The sequence below is a fragment of the Otolemur garnettii genome, unplaced genomic scaffold, assembly GCF_000181295.1.
Source record: "Otolemur garnettii isolate 467f Iridium unplaced genomic scaffold, OtoGar3 scaffold00002, whole genome shotgun sequence".
Taxonomy (NCBI): domain Eukaryota; kingdom Metazoa; phylum Chordata; class Mammalia; order Primates; family Galagidae; genus Otolemur; species Otolemur garnettii.
The window spans coordinates 14903010-14921896 of NW_003852397.1; the positions used below are offsets into that span (position 1 = coordinate 14903010).

Below are 18887 nucleotides of genomic sequence, written 5' to 3' on the forward strand. Positions count from 1 at the left end.
CTCCATGAGGCAGGGGGCCGCAGTCAGAGAGGGGAACTGACCTCCATGAGGCAGGGGGCCGCAGTCAGAGAGGGGAACTGACCTCCATGAGGCAGAGGGGCCTTAGTAAGAAGGGAAAAAGGGAACGGGAGGAGGGACTGACCTCCAGGAGGTGGAGGACCTCAGTAAGAAGGGAAAAAGGGATGGGAGGAGGAACTGACCTCCTGGAGGTGGAGGGATTGGGAGGAATTCTTTAGCCTCTGCCAATAAGTAGTGTGTGAAAAAGTGACTGTTTGTATAACTCCACAACTAGTTACAGTTACGGAGTTAGACTGGGCCTTACCTGAGGTTCCCTGGAGACATCTTAAGGTATAACAGTGACTTGCTGCACAGTGGCAACCAGGTCCAGGGTTCACACTGGTGCCCCTTAGCTAAGTTGCTCCTTAAAGGAGAGGCATGGCCAGATGGGCACCTGAGAGATCTTTGTGCCACAGGGATGGGTTTTGCATTGTCTAAGGAAACTCCTCTAGGCTTAACGGTTCAGAATTTTAAGAAAGGCTTTGTAGAGGACTGTGGAGTTACCATGACCCCTAAAAGGCTGAGAAAGGTTTGTGTGCTACAATGGCCATCGTTTGGTAGTAGGCTGGCCATCATAAGTAAAGAAAGTATGGAGAATAGTCACTGGCAAGCCTGGACACCCTGATCAGTTCCCAAACAGAGACACTTGGCTGACACTAGTGTTAGAGCCACCCTGTGGATGAGAGGACAGGCAGCAACTGCAATGACAGCTAAAGCAGAAGAACAAAAGATCAAAAGACCTGGTGACAAACTAAAAGGCCAAGTACTAGTAGCTCCTAATCCAGAGGACCCACCTGAAATACAAATAAGGCCACAGTAACATTAACTGAGGAGGGAACTGTTGATCTCAACGTTCCTACACCACGTCTAGTGTTAACTGTAACAGTGCCTCGGGAAGAAGAGTGGAGATTACTCATGAGGCCAGAACAAGAAAACTTAGAGTCAGGAGTTAACTGCTAAGTGGCCTACGGTATGGGCAGAAAACAACCCCCCTGGACTGGCCATAAACCAGGAACGTGTATATGTGGAACTAAGGACAGAGGTACCACCTGTCAGACAAAGGCAGTATCCACTGCTAAGGGGGGCAATGGAGGGAATTCAGGCTCCTTTAAACAGGCTGAGGTCCTATGGAATTATCTGCCCCTGCAGATAATGGAGCACCCCTCTTTTGCCAGTACCAAAGCCAGGAACCTTGAAATATCATCCTGTGCAGAACTTGAGATTAGTTAATCAAGCTATCTCAACCTTGTACCCGACAGTGCCAACCTGGATGCTCTTCTTAGCTTGGCATCAGCAGGGGTGGCTTGGTTCACTTGTTAGATTTGAAAGATGCCTTCTTTACCATCAGAGTGGCTCCAGTGAGTCAGAAACTGTTTGCCTCCCAGTGGAAAGACTCTAGAAATGAAGTTGTTTGACAACATAGCTGGACTTGGTTGCCACAAGGGCTCAAAAACTCCCTTACAATCTTTGGGGAAGCAATGTCCAAGCATTGTCCACCTGTCAATCTTTCCTGCACAACAGTTACAGTTTACCTTACTGCAACATGTGGATTATTTACTATTAGGTCATGAGTCCAGGAAAGGAGGTGCTCAAGGAACTGATATGTTGTTAAAACATTTAGAGAACCGTGGATATAAAATTTCCAGAAAGAAGGCACAGTTATGCCAACAATGAGTACGATATCTGGGATTCACCATAGCAGAAGGCCAGAGGGGCTTGAGTCTAGAAAGAAAGCAGGTGATTTGTAACCTGCCTGCTCCCAAGGCCAGGGGGCAGTTGTGAGAATTTTTAGGAGCAGCTGGCTTCTGTTGCCTAGGAATCCTGAATTTTGCTGTGCTTGCTAAGCCCTTGTATGAAGCCACAAAGAGGAGTGATAAGGAGCCCCTAGTGTGGGAGGACTCCCCAGGAGAAAGCATTCCGAACCGTTAAAGAAAAGCTAATGACAGCTCTGGCATTTGGCCTCCTGGACTTGACTAAACCTTTCACTTTGTATGTATCAGAGAGAGAAAAGATGGCAGTGAGAGTTTTAACAGAGACCTTGGGGTCATGGATTCACCCCATTGGATACTCATCTAAACAACTGAGTGACTAGAGGCCGGTCGGCGGGTCTAAGAGCTTTAGCAGCAAAAGCTCTACTTGTACAAGAAGCAGATAAACTAACTTTGAGACAAAACCTGACTGGACTTCATTTGTGCATGGTGACAGTTTTATAGATGCCTTTGGTCATGGAAAGGTGGGATATGCAGGAGCTACAGACAGTGAAGTAAAACCCACTCAGATGCTCAAGGACTCCACCTGGGACATCTGCCCCAAAGGCAGGAATTAGAGCACTCACCAGGGCGCTGGAATTAAGTAAAAATAAGACAGTCAACATTGATACTGATTCACAGTGTGCCTTTTTAACCCTGCTTGTGCATGGTATGGAAAAAAGGGACTATTACACTAGCTGGAAAACACATTAAATATCACTAGGAGATATTAAACTTACTGGAAGCTGTGTGGAAACCTAGCAGGGTAACAGTAAAGCATTGCAAAAGACACCAAATGGGGTGAGGACATATTATTTTAGGAAATCCTAAAGCTGAGGCTGAAGCATACCAGGTAGCAGCAAGCCAAGGGGTATTTGCAGAGGCCCTACTACCTTGGGTCCCAAATGCAACACCAGTATACAGTAAGAAATAGGGTGGTTAGCATAACAGCAAACATTTGCCATAGATGATGGCTGGATGCACTTACCAGAGGGAAGAACAGCTATGCCAGAATTCCTGGGAACTACTGTGGTGAGGCTGTGCACGAGTCCACCCATCTAGTCACTCTACTTTGGAACAACTACTGGGAAAGTATTTCTATATAAAACATCTAACTAGCCTGGCAAAAACAATAATCAAAGATGTGTCCCTTGTAGCCACTTTCATGCCAAACAAGGCCCGGGTTTACCACCAGGTATTCAAAGTGTAAGAACTATACCCTTTGAAAACATTCAACTGGTCTTTACTGAAGTGCCTCCAAACAGAGGAAATAAGTATCTGCTGGTATTTGCACGTACTGACTTAGGGAGGGTCGAAGCTTTTCGTTCTCTATGTGCAAAAGCCAAAGAAGTCACACGTTTTCTACTTAGAGAAATCATCCTTAAGTATGGCCTCCCTCTTTACAGAGGCTCCCTGACAGTGGACCTGCTTTTGTGGCTCCATCTTTAAAGTAGAAAGTAAAATACAACCCCCTGTGTATTCTACAACTTTGTCTTTGGGAGATCAAGTTTAATTGCCCTACCCCACTGTTTGGACAGAATCTTAAGGTTAAGTTAAACAACTCACTCCTTTAACATTGCAGACTTTTAGAGAAGCTTGACTGAGATTCTGCATACAACCTTCTTTTTCCTTTTTTCTGACTTTAAAGTTAAAATAAAAGGAACCAGTAAATAAAGAAAAAAAAAAGACATGCAGAAAGATATTGGTATGAAGATGTACTTTTGATAAGGAAGAATACAAGAAAAGAGAATAATTTTGTATCAGAAAGAATCTTGTATGAAAACTTTTTGTCTTAAAGTAACTGGTGGTTTTAAGAAAGAAGATTTAAGACAAAACAAGGAATTTTAAAATGTTGAAAGACTGTGTGTGTAAGTCGTGAAAGTCTGTAAAGAAGAATTTAAAAAGAATTTTGTATATGATTAAGTCAGTTATAATGAAAAAGAAATCTCTAGTTAAAACAACAAAGTTGTCTGTTCTCAGTTTATAAGACTTATTATGTTTAAAGCCTCTTAGATTTCCGTTCTTGTACACATGTTTAAAGTAATGAAAAAAATGCATCAAAAGTCAGAACTTATAGGGTCAGTTTACCATTATAAAATGAACACAGTTTGTTAAACTGTTTTTCTAACCTTTTGCCTGCTAAACGCCCTGGTTGCTATGTTACGAAGGGCTGTAAGATAAGGTACCAGCACTCAGCAAAGACCCAAGGTCAGTTACTCATTTGGAAGTAAAGAAAAAAAAAAAGAGTCCTCTTTACTTTTTGAAATAGCAGCTGCTTTTCTTTCTTAATTGGCTTTGCTCTGTCTGGCTCTTACAGTAACTGGACAGATCTTAACAAATCACTGCTACCATGTTGGGAACTGACTGGAAACTGCATGCTACCCACAGGGCACAGAGTCTGGGAAAGTTGAAAGAATGATTAGAACATTAAAGGCTAGTAGAAGGAAAACATGCCCAGAGGCTAAACTTCAGTGAACCCAGGCTTTACCATTAGCATTGCTTAAAATCAGATGTACCCTTATCAAAAGAACTCTCATTAAAGAACACTCTATAAAATACGATATCACAGGTCCCCTCCCATTTTAAGAATTTACCAGGGACCCAGAGAGAACTGGGAGAAACAGAACTTACTAACCAACTAATGTCACTGGGAAAAATAAATGAAATAGATTTCAGAATGGGTGAATGACAGATGTCCTGTTAGTTTATCTTCCCCAGACCAACCCTACTCTCCAGGTAACTGAGTGTGGATTAAAGATTGGAGCCTGAGCCTGCTGACACCCCAGTGGAAAGACCCCTACTTGGGGATCCCGTCTACACGTACAGTAGTAAAGGTGGATGGCATTCCTGCCTGTATACGTCATTCACAGGTGAAACCAGCCTGTGATGAGGAGATGGTCAAAGGACTCCCAGAGCATCCCTACCGCCTTACCCCTGAGAAAAAAGGACTACAGCCCTGCCCCAGTCACATACCAGGAACTCACTGGTCTACGTATGGCAGAAGCTTGAGGATGAGCAGCAGTGATGTAGGACTGATTCTGTGCTTGAGACTTTTTCACCTTGCTTCTTTAATCTCAGGTGTAAGACATGGTGAAGGTTGTGAAAAATGCATCCAAGAGGTAACCCACACTAGACAAACTGTTAAAACTGCGTTATTGGTTTACTCTTGTTATGAATGTACAGGAAAGCCTGAAGGAGCCTGCATACATAATAACACCCAATATCAGGTATGTGTGCCCCCAGGGGGCCTGCTGTTTGCTACAATCCTTCTGAACTCCCAGAGCAGACTAAATTTGCTACAGGGTATACTGATGTCCCTAGAAAGACAATAACCTGAATTACAACAGAAGGAATACCTAAGCAAATACACTAACCTTTGATGCATGCCCAATTTTTAATAACATAACATTTGAGGGAGCAGGCCCGAATCCATCTTGGGAAAGACAATCTACTAGAAGAGGTAAGTATATGTGCCACAGATTGGGCCCCTGTGCAGGATGTACACACTGGCCTTGTGTAATTTAGGCCACACAGGTTAATCTCAATGACAGTAATCCAGAACATTTAATAAGAGGGAAAGCTCCTTCACCTTGTACCCCTGGAAATTATTACTTCATTAAATGGTAAGCCTCTTTCCCCTAATTTTAAGTGAGGAAATTGTAATCCTCTGATACTAAATATAACCAACTCTTCTAGCCCTAGATAGGCAAAAGACTTATGTTAAGAATAGATGTACATGGAACAGACCCTATCATGGGAATAACAATTGAAAGTTGCTGTGAGCTGTGACGCCACAGAACTCTACCAAGGGCGACATAGGGAGACTCTGTCTCCCAAAAAAAACCCAAAAAACCAAAAAAACCCAAAAACTCAACCAAACAAAAAAAACAAACCTCAAAGCCTATGTACCAGGCTTCCTGTGATAAATTATGACAACTGCTCCAGACCTTCCTCCTAAAACTCAAAACTTATTCCTCCACCTGGCAGAAAACATTGCTCAACCCTTAAATATAACATCTTGCTTTGTCTGTGGTGGGACAATGATGAGCAGCAAATGGCCCTGGGATGCCAGATGAGTTCTTCCCTCAGATCCTGCTCCTAATGTACTCACTATAAGCGTGCAGTGGGAGTAAGCTTTTGGACACTAAAAATGTCCACCATAGGTCAATAATACTGTTTACCAGAGAAAGAAACAACTTCACTATCCCAGTAGGGAAGCTGTCATGTCTAGGCCTAAAAATGTATAATGAAAATACCAACGGAACTACCTGGTTAAGCAAGGACATAACTGAACTAAACCCGCTGAGTAAATTCCCAAAGCTCAAAGCTGCCTAGGACTTTCTGAGGATCAGCATTAACCTGGCAGCTCCACCAGGTCTCTACTGGATCTGCAGACACCTGCTCACATAAAGCTTCCAGATAGATAGTATGGAAGTTGTGTAAGTTTATCAAACCTTCCTTCTCCCTACTGCCCCTACAGACTAGAGAACTGTCAGGTTTTTCAGTTTATGCTTCTAGACTGATAAGACAAAAGCATGATTTGGTAATAGGAAATTGGAGCGAGAATAAATGGCCTCCCCAGCAAATAATTCAATATTATGGTCCAGCCACCCGAGCTGAAAATGGGTCATAGGGATACAGAACTCCAATATATATATATATATATGTATACACACACACACACACACATAGAATCAAATGATCCAATTACAAGCAGTATTAAAAATAGTAACAAATGAGACTAGCAAAGCCTTAACCCTACTGGCCCATGAAAAAACCCAAACGAGAAATGTTATTTATCAAAACTAATTGATCTGAGACTACCTTCTAGCAGCTAAAAGAAAAATGTGTGAAAAATTCAATTTAACTATTGTTTATAGATTGATGATGGACAAGTAATTGAAGCTATAACTAAAAAGAGAACTAAAATAGCTCATGTACCTATAAAAGCGTGGGATGGGTTTAACCCTGATTGTTTATTCGGTGACTGGTTTTTTAAACTAAGAAGATTTAAAACTATGATTATCAGTTTCCTTCTCATAATTGAAGGATGTTTGCTTTTGTCTTGCTTAGTACCTAATTTTGTTCAATTTCTCAAAGACATAGTCTCCACAATTGTGATAAAAAGGAATGCAAGCAAAATGTTCATGACTCAATGATATTATCAAGTAGCCATGGATACCGACAATAAATGAGATGAGACCCTCATCCCTGATCGATGGGGTCTCAAGGAGGGGAATGGCAAAGGAGAAATAAATCTTATACTTTTTAATGATCCTGGGAAAGCAGCAGGCAGCTGCAGAGCTCCTCCTCCAAAAATAAGAACACACTTTATCCTGAGCTAAAACAACCTTAAAAAAATACTATGTAACAAATAACAACACACTGGTTTCCTGAAGAAATATAATCTAACTCCTTGTTGTAACTGTAACTATGTAGCTGATACTGAGCTGAAGGGAAAAGCCTAAGAAAGTTTAGAGAGAACTGTTACCTGGAACTCAGCATTTTACCCTGAGGCACCAGAGTTCTCCCCAGCAATTAAAGGTTCCGTCCTCTATATCATTAGTGTGTCTGTCAGTTTTAATTTGCACTTTTCCTGCAATAATAATACAAACTATATTGCGAATCAGCATACAATAGTATGCAGTTTTAAAGGGGACATCTATATATAAAGTACTTATTTTATTTGTGATAGTACATAAACAAAATAGCATTGTTTTAGCACAGGACTGGTCACACAAGGTTAAAAACACTATAAAAAAAAGCCAATTATTTTTTCAACAGTCAGAGGTATGCTAATACTAGAGATTTAGAATAATGGAATCCAGAAACATCTGTAAAATGAAGTATGTTTTTTATTGAGCGTGAAGACAATTCACGTACAACTTTCTTGAAATACATTTTGGGCTTCTTTTCATTAACATTCTCAATTTAAAACTCCAGAGGAAGAAAATGTAAACTAGGAGATACGTGAAAATATTTTGATGTCTAGGATCCCTCAGTAAACTTGGAAAATTTAAATAAACATTTTAAAAAACTTCCTACCATCTTTCTAAATTCTTTTTATACTTGGTAAACTTCATCTATCATGACTGATTAGAATCTACAAGGAGGGGAAAATCAACATATTGATTTTGTGCTGGTTGAGCCTTTTATATCTGAAAAATAGGATGGACATTTACATTTAAAACATCTCATTAGCAATACAATGAGAAACCAGAAGATTTGCCCCTAAGATCAGGAACAAGGCAAGGATGTTCCTTCTCATCACTCCTTTTTAATACTGCACTGGAGTCCTAGCTAAGGCAGTAAGAAAAAAAGAAAAAGTATACTGACTGGAAGGGAAGAAAAATAAAACTCTTTGTTTATTGATGACGTTATTGTCTATGTAGAAAATCTTAAAGCATCAACAAAAGAACCCTCCTGAAAATAATAAAAGATTATAGCCAGGTTGTGGGATACAAAGTTAATATACAAACTTCAATTGCTTTTCTATATACCAGCAATAAATGGAATTTGAAATTAAGAGTATAATGCCATTTACATTAACACCTTCAAAGATGAAATACGTATAAATCTATCAAAATATGTGCAAGATCTATACGATGAAAATTATAAAACTAATATGAGATCAATCAAAGAACAGCAGAACAAATGGAGAGATACTTCATTATTTATCGATAGGAAGACTCAGATGTTAGTTCTTCCTAATTTGATTTTTAAATTCAATGCACTCTCAATCAAAAAATACTAACAAGTTATTTTGTGGATTTGGACAAATTGATTCTAAATTTTATAGGGAGCTGGGCACAGGCTCCATACATGCCTGTGATTTCAGCAATTTGGGAGGGTAAGGTAAAGGATCACATGGGAATTTGAGACCCCCACCTCTACAAATAATTTAAAAATTAACCTAGATGTGGTAGCACACATCTACTGCCCCAGCTACTCAGGAGGCTGTGGCAAGAGTTCAAGGTGGAAGGGAACTATGACTGAGTCACCTGAGTCACTCGAGGTTGGGTGACAGAGTAAGACCCTGTCTCTGAGATAAACAAACAAAACTCCAGTCTATGTGGAGATGAAAAGGACTCAGAATAGCCATCTCAGTATTGAGGAAGAAGAATAAGGCTGGAGGACTGAAAGATACAGTAATTAAGAAAGTGTGATATTGGTAACAGGTATGATGAACAGAACAGAGAAATCAGAAACTGACCCACACAATTGTAGTCAAGTGATCTTAGACGATGGAGCAAAGATAATGCAATGAAGAAAAGATGGTCTTTTTAACAAATCATGCTGGGAAAACTAGATTATCTGCAAAAAAAATGAATCTAGACCCAGACCTTCCACCTTTCACAAAAATGAACTCAAAATGGATCACAGATGGAAATATAAAATTCCGAGAAGAAATTTTACAAAATTCCTAGAAGACAACATCAGAAAAAACCTAGATGACTGTGGTCCTGGGGAGCACTTCTTAGGTGCGATACTAATGGCACAATCCATGAAAAGAAAGTATTGGTAAGCTGAACTTCATTAAGATTAAAAACTTCTGCTTTGTGAAAGACACACCCAAAAAGAGTGAGAAGACAAGTCACAGCCTGGGAGAAAATATCTGCAAAACATATCTGACAAAGAACTGTTAACCAAAATATACAAAGAGCACTTAAGAACAAACATCCTGATTAAACAGATGGAGCAAAGACCTTATCGGATACCTCCCTAAAGAAGATATACACATGGCACAGAAGCACATGAAAAGGTGCTTCACATCAGACACCACCAGGGAAATGCAAATAACAAACAGCAAGGAGATATCAGCATGTACTATCAGAATGAGTCAAAATCCAGAACTCTGACGATACCAAATACTGGTGAGGGTGGGGAGCAACGGGAATTCCCGTCTGTCTCTAGTGGGAATGCAAACTGGTGCAGCCACTTGGAAGACTGCGTGGCAGTTTCATAACAATCCAACAATAGCATTCTTTGGTATTTATACCAAGGAGTTGGAAATTTATATCCACACAAAAACCTGCACACGGATGTTTACAGCAGCATTTTTAAGACACAGAAGATATTTATATACACACTCTGTTTGAATTATGCTTGCTTTATGTTGAAATATAATTATAGTTTATACATATCGAGTTAACCCGATACATTAAATATTCTTTTAGAGAAAAAGAATGATCCAAAATAGATCCCAACAGCTTAAACAGATTCCACTAAGGTTGACTATCCTTCTGGATAATCTTTAAAAAATTATTATTTTAAAATATATTTAGATCTTAAGGACACATAGACCCAAATCCTTCCACCCCAGCACAAACACACAAATATATAGCCTAATATACTATTATAATACACACGCCATAGTAACCACTATCAAAATCAAGAAATAGGACTTGGTCGGCCACCCTTGAAGCCCGCTTCTTCCCTCTTTCCAAAAGTGACCACATCCCAGCGTTTACCATCTTATATTTCTTTATATTTTATCAACCTATTCTGCATCATTAGACACTACAGACAGCCATGATCACTTAAAAAGTGTGACTTCTAAGCCTTTTTCTCTAAACCACAGGCTCCCTGTTTTCCCTTTTCTTTGTCTTATAATTTACATGGACAAACTTGGGTCATTTGAACTGCAGGGAACAGGTTCTGTGTTTTCCTGATTGTATTATCTGTGGTGAAGTCCAGCCCAACACATTCTTCTCACTGTGTTTCTGTCATTCTGGAAGCTGGATTCACAGACTTTTATCCCTTTGGCAAGACAATGGGTGATATTTTATCAAGAGGCACGTATGTGGTTTGCCCTCCTTTTTGAGAAGTTAGCAGTTAGTTGATGATCATGGCCTAGATCCAGTAATTCACCAGGGTTGTAAAAATGGGTGATTTTCTGCTTTTATCACTTCACATTCATTTATATGCAGGCACAATAATTTTAAGAGACACTTTGCTTATCCACTATTTGGTTACCAATGATACAGTTCACACAGGAGACGCAAGATATGTATCTGACTCACTGCCTTTATTTACTGGTTTCCATGGTAATAAATTGCTTCCATGTCATTCTTTGAAGGTGATCAATTATTTTTGCTTTTTAATATTATAATAAATTTATTAATTAAAGTATTTTTATTTTTTTTGAGACAGAGTCTCACTATGTCACCCTCGGTAAGAGTGCTGTGGCGTCACAGCTCACCGCAACCTGAAACTCTTGGGCTTAAGTTATTCTCTTGCCTCAGCCTCCCAAGTAGCTGGGACTACAGGTGCCCACCATAACGCCTGGCTATTTTTTTCTTGCAGTTGTTTAAGCTGAGCCAGGCTGGGTTCGAACCTACCACCCTTGGTGTATACGGCTGGTGCCATAACCACTATGCTGCAGGTGCCAAGCCTAATGATAGTACTTTTAAATTTATTTTTATCTTTTGTTAGAGATGGATGGAGACTTGCTATGTTGCCTAGGCTAGTATTATATTCCTGGGCTCAAGTAATGCTCTCACCTCAGGCTCCTGAGTAGCTGGGCCCATAGGGCACACGCCATTGAGCCTGGCCTGAACTTGTCGATTTAAACATACATTTCTTATTTTTCTTACATTTCTTATTTTTTACTGAAACTCAAAACTCTCATTTTTGACCGCTGGAAGCTTTTGTCCTTTGACATTACTCTAGCCTGAGTCTTTGTAGCTTCCTTGTTACCTGGCTTGATGAGGTGTATCAGACTAATCATAGACATTTCCAATTTTACTCATTTCTTCTAGAAGTCTTGGTTATTGGAAAATATTAATTCACAGCCATAATCTGGGAGGCTCATAGCAACTGATTTCATCGTGGTTTCTAGGCCTTTTCAAGGGACACACACAAATACAGATGCATATTTATGTTTTTAAGATAAAATATCTCATGTGCTCATACTAATATTTCCAGTTATAATTCAGCACTATGATTTATTTATTTATTTATTTTTTCCTGAGACAGAGCCTCAAGCTGTCCCCCTGGGTAGAGTGCCATGGCATCATGCTCACAGCAACCTCCAACTCCCGGGCCCAAGCGAGTCTCCTGCCTCAGCCTCCCAAGTAGCTAGGACCACAGGCGCCTGCCGCCCGCCACAACGCCTAGCCATCCTTTGGTTGCAGCCATCATTGTTGTTTGGCGGGCCCGGGCTGGGGATTCGGACCCGCCACCCTAGGTGTATGTGGCTGGCGCCCTAGCCGCCTGAGCCACAGGCGCCGAGCCAGCACTATAATTTTTAACACTTTATCCATTTAAAGTAAACACTTCAGTGGTTTTAGTATACCCAACTAAATTGATCCACCACGATCACTTTAGAACATTATTACCATCCCCCAAGAGGGGCACTATGTCCATTAGCAGTCACTCCACATTTCCTCCCAACCCCTCCAGTCCCAGGCAGCCACTAATCCACTTTCTGTCTCTATGGATGTGCTTGTTTTGGACGTCATAACGATATGTGGTCTTTTGGTTGCCTGAAGCTTGTTCTCTGATTTATCAGGAAAGGCTTCTCGAAACAATATTCACTAAATTCTTGCATGTGTTCTTTAGACCTGAAAGTCAGTTTTTAATGGAGATAAAATCTTTGCTCTCATTCTTACCATAGCTGCCAGAATTCCCATTGAGCTGGTCAAGAAAATGGGATTGCAAACTGCATGCAAATTTGAGGTAGGAAATGAGTTAAGACTGTGGCTATTTCCTAAGTGAAGAGTCAGTGCGTGTCCCCAGTTGCTTCTGTGTCTATTGCAGTTCACTGTTGTCCTTGAAGTGATTCTTTCTCTATTATTTTACCATCTCCCTTCCACTATCAACCAACCACTTCCTCTTCTATGAACAGAAGATTTTTCCAGAGGAAAAAGTTGCCCAACTTATTGAATTCTTTTTGTTGCCCAATATTTACACATCTAGATTACCAAAGCATTGCACAGCAAGAAGTACAACTCTACATTTCACCAGGAGACACTGTGTTTAGACCCAAAAATGGAATAGGAAATTTTCAGTAATAGGAAGGAAATTTCTTCTACACACTCCTTCCTAATTTATAACATTCTGTGAACTTAAAAATAAATCAGTATATTGTGGTTCCAGAAAATTGGATTTAAAGGGATTTAAAAGACATTTATTTCATATTCTGTTCTTTGTAACAATGAAACAAACTTAATGGGATATAAGGCTTTGCTCTACAGAATAGAGGAAGTCCATAACCAAACCGAGTCTGAGAAATCAGGATTCCAGATTCTAAGGGCTATATGCTTTCCTCTCTGTAAGAATTACTTCTTCAGTTCATTAGGTGAATGTCTCCAATACAGTGACCAGGCCCCATTTACAAATGGTCTTACTAATAGGCTAAACATTTGGCAACCTCCCCTAGAAATACAATTACAAGTAGCGAGAGCCTCAGATCATTATATAAAAGTCTACTTCAATTATAGGTTCTCAGATAAGCAGCGATATCCCGTAACTGGAAGGAGAGGCACGGTCTTAGGGTGAGGAGGAAGTTAAGTGAAAGGAGACATTACCAGCTTTTTATCATGTCTATAGATTCCCCAGAACATTGGACACATTAGTGTCTGTGTAGCCACAACCACGCTCTATCAATTCATATCATGATTAGTCTTATAGTCACATTTGCTTTGGATTTTAAGAAATAAAGTAAAAATTACAACTATTAAAAATACATTTTCTAATGACCTTGGGTAATGGGTAAAGTGAGTCTAGATTTGGACGTGGGAAGCCTCGTGAGTTTCTGTGGACTGTATCCTTTCCCTTTTATAGTCACCTACCTCTGTTCTCTCTCAGACCAGGTTTTCCCTTCTCCCTGGCTCATTACTGAACAGCTTGTCTGTTACTCTCTTCTTCCTCAAGCAGCATGCATTCTGTTGAAAGTTTCTTAAGGCCCATTTACTGCTTGTAACAACAGGAAAGGGCTCTTTGCTATGTCTTCCCTAACACCTTCTTTCAATTAGATCCTGTAGGAAAGACAGAAATCGCTGATGGTATCAGGTGCTCAGGACACCCAAGTTTCCCTCTACATTAATAATGACACAAAAGCCTTAATTATCATACGCTTATCTGTGACAATTATTATAATAAAAGAGCCTATACACTTATCAGAAATAATTCTGCTCTTATAAAGATAATGTAAAGAGATTACAAAAGTCTTATTTTCTTTTTGGTTGAACTCTCGGAGAGTGTGTCTGTGTAACAGAGGAATCTTGTTATTATAAGCAATCTCTATCTTCCTAAACTGCTTTTGATAATGCAAAGACCAAGCAGTTGCCTCTGAGACTGTGCAAAAATTTATGACCAATCTGTTTCCTTAAGCTTTGTGTCACCTCCATTTCCATGTGAACTGAGGATAATATTAACAGCTAATAGATGTTGTAAATAAACACCCTTCTAAAGTGGAAATCTATAAATTGACTATAAAGAAGGAAATCCAATTATCATTAAGTCATTTTCTTTACGAAACAGATGTCAGAAAAGGGGAAAAGGTGAATTTCAAATTTCACAGGCTAGGTTCTAGTAAGAACGTTTTAAAAATTTAAATCTTAAGAGAAGCTAGAACAATCCAACTTTGAGTGAGACTAGGAGCAAAAGTTTAGTTATGATTTTTTTCTTTGATATTATTTTGATCATAAGAATATTATAAATTCATTATGGAAATTCTGATGAGTACAGAAAAACAAACAGGTGAGAGCCAAGCTAACATATCAACTAGAAGCAAATATTATTTATATTCAGGAATAACTCCCTATGCATTTTTCCCTATATTGTCTATAGCTAAAATCATACAGTACATAGTTTTATATACTGCTTGATTATTATATCCATACTTGTCTATGTCATTAAATAAATTAGCAAGTATAAATTTTAATGGCTACCCAATATTCTGTGACAGCATTCCATTAATTTGTTCTACCATTCTCTTTCTGTTGAATTTTTTAAGATGTGTCTTCTCATATATTACATACATAAAATATTTTCATTAACTGCTTTAGGCATAATGTGATTACATTTTGGATTATTTCCTTTGGACAGGTTCCCCAATGCAGAGTAATCTGAACTAAATAAACACCTTTATTAAGGATCTTCTTATATACACAGCACTTAATCATTTTTCCAGGACAACTGTGCCAAACTGCATTTCCATCAGCAATGTCTAAGAAGAAATTTTTGCCCTACTCTCACCAAACTAGGTATCAACAAGGTGTACAGTCACTGAGGACAGGAGTCTAAGTGTTGCTGTTTTACTATGAATATTTATAAGTTGGGTAAATGGTGATTCTGCATTTGTCTGGACATGGGGGAAAGCACTGACTGGAGAAGTAGCGGGAAGTGCAACACCCGGGCAGTGGTGAAGTGGGATGAACACACTGGACAGTGTGGGAGCCGTCCCCTTCCCTGAGTGCTAAGGAAACTCCACGACTTCAGAGGCCTCCTAAGACTTCATAATAGATTGCACCCTCACAAGAAATTCCTGGTAGATGCCAGGTCAGTGGATCTAATCTTAGTTTAACCGTAAGAGCACTGGTTTGGGGTATTTTTATTTGAGAAAAATTACCAGAATTAAGGGGAAACCTGACTCACTGCAAATCTTCAGATATGTGAATATTTTGTTTTTCAGTTACTGTTATGATATATGACAGTAAATCTGAGCAAAAAAAATATAAAGAGCAAACAGGCAACTGGATTTCAGATTTTTATTCATAGTCTGAAGAAATTCATTAAAGTGCTGTCAACATACGGGAGATTTATGAGCTATTTCTAAATGCTCTCTGGAATTCTCTAATTACATAAAAGCATACCAATTGTATTGATAAGCCTTCACAATTTATGTCTGTTGAGAAATCCAAAATATTTTGGTTTCATTTAAAATGACAAGACACTACCTTTGCCCGTCATATTTCCTCATCAGACGATATGATTCAAAAATTGAAAATAATACTCCTTTTTCTACATCATGTACTTTTACCTCATTCAGTGCCCTCAATATTACCATCCTCAATATGCCTGACTTATAAAGTTCAATGTATGCCTTAACTGTCAATGTCACAGTAAAACGTATATATAAATTTATGAATATTCTGAACTATTTCTAGACACTCAGCTGGAATTCCAAGGGTATTTTATAAATGTTGCAAGGTTCTTGTCACATGTGCTCACTGGACAACGAATAGCATTTTCCCCACTGATGAAGAGGGAGAGGGAATGAGGAATAAAATCATGGAGAAGGAAAAAGAATTTTTGCGACTTACACGAACTACACAGAAAAATTCAAGAGGAGCTTTGTCTCTGTTTTGAGAAAGACTCAAATGCAAAGAATAAATACTTTAAAGTCTAACCTGGGCAAAATTCCGCTACTAACTCCTATGAGAGGTATCACTGTTTAGTTTTCACAACTTAATTCTTCTTTGTAGTTTGAGAAGCAGAAGATCTCACGGATTAAAGAGTTGCTAACTCATTTTTTAAGGATCAGATGTTTAAATGACGAGCAGGTAAACAGAAGAGAAAGAAAAGCTGTGGCCCTAACCCCGTTAACACTGGTTTGGGGAATAATACACGGGTAGGGTCATGGGCTGTGGCACAGATGTCAGGAGCTAATCCTATTTCTGTCACTTTCTGTGCAGTGAAGGAGTTAGCGTCTCAGAGGTCCAGGGTCTCTACACCAGGGAGATTATGTATTTCCCTAGTACTGATACTGGGTACCTGGTACACTATACACCCTCAACAAACCTGTCTTATTACTACTGCCAAACTCATTACCATAAGGCCGTCTCCTCCTCCTCTTCTTCATCCCCAAAGGAGAGAAATCAACTATAAACTCAAAACTCTCAGGTTCCTCCGTTTAGAATGTTGTTTTCTCCAGATCGTCATGGTGGCTCCTTCCTATCCTTCTGACTGTGGCTCCAACTTGACCTACATTTGTCCTCATCATCCACCACCCTCTCCTCTACCCAGTTTTCATGATTGTATTTTTTTCACAGCACTCACCACTATCTGCAATTATCCTGTGAAGTGAACTTGTTTAAAGTTTTACCACATTAGCATGTAAGATTCATGGAAGCAGGGACCTTGTCTGATTTGTTCATTGCTAAACCCCCCAGAGATAAGAACACAGCCTGGCATGTAACAGACGCTCAACATGTATTTGTTGGATTAGGGAGTGAATCACAGAGACCAAATGTGTGAATGGGAAGTCTGACCAGATAATAGAGGAAAGTTCACCATAACTAAGTCTTCAGGGTTAAACTCTGGGGTAGTATTACTCTACTAGATATAAAACTTTAGAAACGTAAACTATTTTATAAAACATAAAACTTTAGACAGCAGAAACTCAACATAAGTGCTTGAGTTGTTATCTGAATTTCAGTTAAGCCTAAATAATATATCATATTACTACTTTCTACTTGACTAGAGGAAATAATGAGAGAAAAATTAAAAAATCACTATGGATAATCATAATACCAAGTTCAGCCAAAGAAGTAAGACAGAGAAGTTCGCAGTGATTTAGAAATTATAGCAATTGTGGCCATCACATAGCAGACACTTAAAAAAACTTATTGAAATATGATTGTGCACGTAAATGCATCAACATAAATAATATTTATAACACCAAGGTGACACTCTCTTCTGCTGATCCTTTCTAACTCTAGCCTTCTGGCTAGAATGAAAAACAGAAGCATTTAAAATAAAGAGCTATGAAAAAAAAATTCTTCTGTGCTTGCTTCAGCAGCACATGTACTAAAATCGGAACGATAAGAGAAGATTAGCATGGTCCCTGCGCAAGGATGACAAGCAAGTTTGTGAAGCATTCCATATTAAAAAAAAAAATTCTTCTGTGCCTGTTCCATTAACGCTCTTGGATTTCATTGTTTTGCAAGGCCCTAGACCAGGCATCCTTAAACTACGGCCCATGGGCCACATGCAGCCCACCTAGGACATTTATCCGGCCCGCTGGGTGTTTTTGCTGCTGCTGCCTGTCCTCTTAGCAGCTGACTCGTCCCAGGGCCCGCAGTCCGGCCCGCCAACGGTCTCAGGGACAGTGAACTGGCCCCCTGTTTAAAAAGTTTGAGACCCCTGCCCTAGACTCTCAATTTGCGCTGCTTTATTTAGAGGAATCAGATACTTCAAATTAAAATAAAGATCAATTGTTAAGTTAAAAACAGTGTTCTAGAGGCTTATGTTTATTTTAGTATCAATGTAAATGAATTTTTACCTAAATTGTAAGACTGCCAGCTGTTTGCTTTCAAAATCTAAACCAATGAGGGCCTACTCAGGCGTACCAGCAGACCTCTCTTGGAAAAAACATTTCGTTATGTAGCAGATATGGATATGGATTCAGTTATTAAAATTGTTAACCCTGAGATCTGTCAATGCACTATTCTGTAAAATGTTTTAAAGAAAAATAACTTAAAAAATGCATAAGCAATACATCTGTCATAAAATAACACACGAAAACTTTTCAAATAAAATTTTTAGAGGATTCATGTTAGATGGCCACTAATTTCCAGACCATAAAAAATGTTAACCAAACCATATTTCAGGAAATCAAATGATAGTTTCATACATTAGTTAACACGTAATTTCTGAAGGAAATCCAACACAAACGCACATCACCACAACCAAATGCACTACATTAAAATAAACAGCTCTGCATATGTGTATAGTTGCATTAAATCCAACTAATTAGCTGATATGCATTTTGTTTACATTTCTACTGCCAACTCTAATCATCTAACTTCTTACAGCTCTAGAATCATGAATGTTTGTCCAACAATCATATATTTAAATTTCATTCCGCATGAATATTTTCCTCTGCTTTTTGTTTAAACAGCGACCTTTGTTCAGTACATACTTTCATGTAAATTTATGAATTTTACATAAACATTGTTTATATCTTCACACATTTAAAGATAAGTTAGCTGATGCTTATTCATTTATTTTTTTGGCTGGGGCTGGGTTTGAACCCTCCACCTCTGGCATATGGGACTAACACCCTACCACCTTGAGCCACAGGCACCACAGGCACCGCCCTGATGCTTATATATATATACATATATATATATA

The 18887-nt window shown here is 39.1% G+C and overlaps 1 protein-coding gene and 1 non-coding gene across 4 annotated transcripts in view; one reads left to right on the forward strand and one right to left on the reverse strand.

Moving 5' to 3' along the window:
• The window catches only part of MAN1A1 (mannosidase alpha class 1A member 1), a 186117-nt gene that overhangs the window by 90022 nt on the left and 77208 nt on the right, over nucleotides 1-18887 (reverse strand). The gene's annotated exons all lie outside the window — the stretch shown is intronic.
• Nucleotides 17538-17643, forward strand: LOC111725709. Its single transcript, XR_002773723.1, has one exon. It is a non-coding gene; the product is annotated as a U6 spliceosomal RNA (small nuclear RNA).